The sequence below is a fragment of the Malus sylvestris genome, chromosome 5 (assembly GCF_916048215.2).
Source record: "Malus sylvestris chromosome 5, drMalSylv7.2, whole genome shotgun sequence".
NCBI classification, from domain to species: Eukaryota; Viridiplantae; Streptophyta; class Magnoliopsida; order Rosales; family Rosaceae; genus Malus; species Malus sylvestris.
Window position 1 is genome coordinate 11664404 of NC_062264.1, and position 3807 is coordinate 11668210.

Sequence of the window (3807 nt, forward strand, 5' to 3'; positions counted from 1 at the left end):
TATATATATATATATATTAAATTAACTATAATAATTATAATAATTATATATACTATAATAATTATACCCCCAAAATATTAACTATAATAATTATATTTATATATATATATATATATATATATATTAAATTTTAAATTAAATTTTATACCTCTAAAAACTATAATAATTATACATACAAAATAAATAGATTTAAATCTACTTAATAAATAAATAAATATACTCACACACACACCATTGAACTTCATGAGATACGAATTATACGAAACTAATTTCAACGATCCAACCGTCAAACTTGTTTGTATATTGACACACCCTAACCCGAAGACTAGGACGTGCTGGCCGTCACGTGAGTGTGACGTAACCATAACGCAAGCGGAAACGATTTAATAATAAAATACGAGTCAACGAAAACCACTAATTTCAGTTATTTACAACCTAGCATTCTATGTGCATAAGAGTGTACTAAACACACATAAACAGAGCATAAGCATCTAGGTGCAGTCAAGTAGGAACATAACTAATTTACAACACCCTCGGGTGAATCCTACATTTATTTAGTCTGTCAGAACGCCGAAGCAGTCCTCGTAGGCCACCAACGCCTCAACTATCAACTAGAACCTGGAGGGGCGAAAAACAGAAAACGTGAGTGGGCGAAAATAAAGCTTTTCTAAACCATTTCATAAATCCACAATTATAACCCCTTTTTGGAAAACCTGTATACTTTCCCAGAAAAATAGTATATAGCATATATATATCTCAACTGTCTCAATCATCAATCTTATAACAGATTCAATAAAGAATGTACCATGCCAATTTCAACAGTTTAGTATGAATGCATTAACATAATATAATCAGGTAAAAGAAATAATCAATCGGAGGCCCTCTAATAGCCCTGAACGATTGAACCTAGAGCTCAACATCTATCAATCTCACTCTCTGCCGGAGTCACTCCGCGTGACCTGTCCGGCCTTCTGCACATAAGTCGGAACCACCTAATGTAGTCTGAACGACTCATGGTAATATTCGCTCTAGTGCTTCTCTCATCAATCATCTGTATACAATAACCTAAGGTCACCCACCAGTCATAATCTCACTAACACTCTACGACTGGCCCGTCGTACCCACTCCGCGTGGACTGTACGACCAGCATCTACTTGGATCCAAGGCGAGCGTGCGATGCGGTGAATACTATAAGCACTAAACCATGGTGCAGGATATGAGCTCAATATATCATCATCATCAACATAACAGTAATTAAATACTTACCTGTGCGTCCACAGCACCACCTTACATATATGCATCATACGACAGTTCATAATATTCATAACATTCTATGCATGGCAATCAAATCATATTTCATTTCATTTCACTATACTTTTCATTTAAATTTGATTTCTGGGGAAATCGAGTATATAGGTATATATATATAGAAAGCAATGCCCACTCACTGATATGTCGCCGGGTCGTAACCCCCTTGACGCCCCTGGATGTGCTCGTCCTCGTTAAAGGTTCCACCTAGAAGTGAAATAACTTAAAACAATCATTTAACGCACATTTAACGCACCTAAACCAAACTAGGTAATAAATTCTTCATACGATGCTCAAATTGGGTATATGAATATACCACCGTGACCTACACAACCTCAGGATCATCCCCAAATTTTTAAAATAATTTTTGGAGGTCCCACGCGCCCCCACGCGCCTGACGTGGCACGGACCTACGCGCCCCCCACGCGCGGCCCACGTGCTTGGCACACTGACGGCACAGTAACTGCCGTCAGGAATATTCTCGGAATATTCCGTTAAAAACTAACGGTTTCCGTTAAAGTTAACTAACGGCGTTAGCATATTCCGTTAAAAATAACGGAATATGCCGTCATCTTCTCCGGTGGACCCTCGCCGGACTCCGGTCACCGGAAAACTGGGAAAAACTTCCCCTTCACTGTTCTCACTCGTTTTTGGTCCATTTTTCATGTAATTTATACCAAAATGAAGCATTTAACATGTACAATCACGTTGGAAGGGTTTTAAGGCCTAAAAACTACGAGATCAAACCTTTCCAAATTCTTCAATTTCGGCCAAACTCGAACCCGACGATCCCGACGTCCATTTTGTTCAAACGAGGCACTCCGAGCCTCCTTGGAACTTCCTAAGACTCGTGGTGATCTTTGTTTAACCTAAAACACAACCAAAATTAAGTTCGTGAACAGTGCCATTACACGGGATGTTTTAAAACTAGGTTTTCAGAAACGAAACTTACCTTAAACTGGTATTCCCGTGCTCGTGAGGTCCTAAGGAGTGTCGTGGTGATCTTACATGGAACGTTGGTGTAGGATAGTGATTGTTCTTGGTGTTTGTCCGAGAGCTTGAGAGAGTTCGAGAGTAAGAGAGAGAGAATGAGGGAGTGCGTGAGTGACTGAGGGAGAGATGAGGAAGAGAGAGACAACCTACGGGTTTTGGGGAAGGATTTCAGGAGGTGGGGATCCCACCTAAGTCCAAACACAATTTAAATTAACACATACTAATAATTCTAACCCTAGTTTAAGTCCCTAACATAAAATAATATTCTAAATAACAATAGTCTAGGATCTTTAGGTAAAACAAATGTCAATTTTACGCACCTTAATCCCGTTTAAGGGCGTTTCAGTAATTTCACGTCCTCGGTATTTAGAAATTCTGGGACGGGCTGTGACAATATGCTTCGAGATCGCATCAGCAAAAAATTACAACAAAAAAACATTCACATATCAAGTAACGGGACAAAACTTTTCGACGGTTATAAACAAAAAATCACGATTTAACGGTTATTTTAACTCCAATTTTGATGATTTTTTACAGCTACACTCCTTGACCCTATATGAATACAATGAAAGAATTCGATATTCAATTTAAAATATTTACACTAGTGGATACCACAAAATCTTATGTTACACTTTATGAAAGTATGAATAAACTCTTAAGTGTTAGTGAATCTATTGTTTTGATAGGATACGCATTCTACGAAACTAGTTTCAACGATCCAACCGTCAAACATGTTTGTATATACTTCGAGATCGCATACGCCAAAAATTACAAAAAACAAACATTCAGAAATCAAGTAACAAGACAAAACTTTTCGACGGTTAAAAACGAAAAATCACGATTTAACAATTATTTTAACTCCAATTTTGATAATTTTTTACAGTTACACTCCTTGACCCTATATGAATACAATGAATGAATTCAATCTTCAATTTAAAATATTTACACTAGTGGATACCACAAAATCTTATGTTATACTTAATGAAAATATAAATAAACTCTTAAGTGTTAGTGAATCTATTGTTTTAATGAGATACGCATTTTGCGAAACTAGTTTCAACGATCCAACCGTCAAACTTGTTTGTATATGCTTTGAGATCGCATACGCCAAAAATTGCAAAAAATAAACATTCAAAGATCAAGTAACGGGACAAAACTTTTCGACGGTTATAAAATAAAATTCACGATTTAACGGTTTTTTTAACTCCGATTTTGATGATTTTTTACAGCTACACTCCTTGACCCTATATGAATACAATGAATGAATTCAATCTTCAATTTAAAATATTTACACTAGTGGATACCACAAAATCTTATGTTATACTTAATGAAAATATGAATAAACTCTTAAGTGTTAGTGAATCTATTGTTTTGATGAGATATGCATTTTGCGAAACTAGTTTCAACGATCTAACCATCAAACTTGTTTGTATATGCTTCAAGATCGCAGACACCAAAAATTGTAAAAAACAAACATTCAAAGATCAAGTAACGGGACAAAACTTT

General features: G+C 36.2%; 1 long non-coding RNA gene across 2 annotated transcripts; it reads right to left on the reverse strand.

The window, feature by feature from the left end:
- Positions 1-395: 395 nt before the first annotated feature.
- On the reverse strand, positions 396-2394 carry LOC126624181 (uncharacterized). 2 transcript variants are annotated; one of them, XR_007624002.1, is made up of 4 exons: positions 2261-2394; positions 2056-2177; positions 1449-1515; positions 396-618 (listed from the first exon to the last, which is right to left on the reverse strand). It is a non-coding gene; the product is annotated as an uncharacterized LOC126624181 (long non-coding RNA). The 2 variants fall into 2 exon arrangements; XR_007624001.1 differs by lacking the exon at positions 2261-2394 and having other exon boundaries at positions 2056-2244.
- Between the last annotated feature and the right edge of the window lie 1413 nt (positions 2395-3807).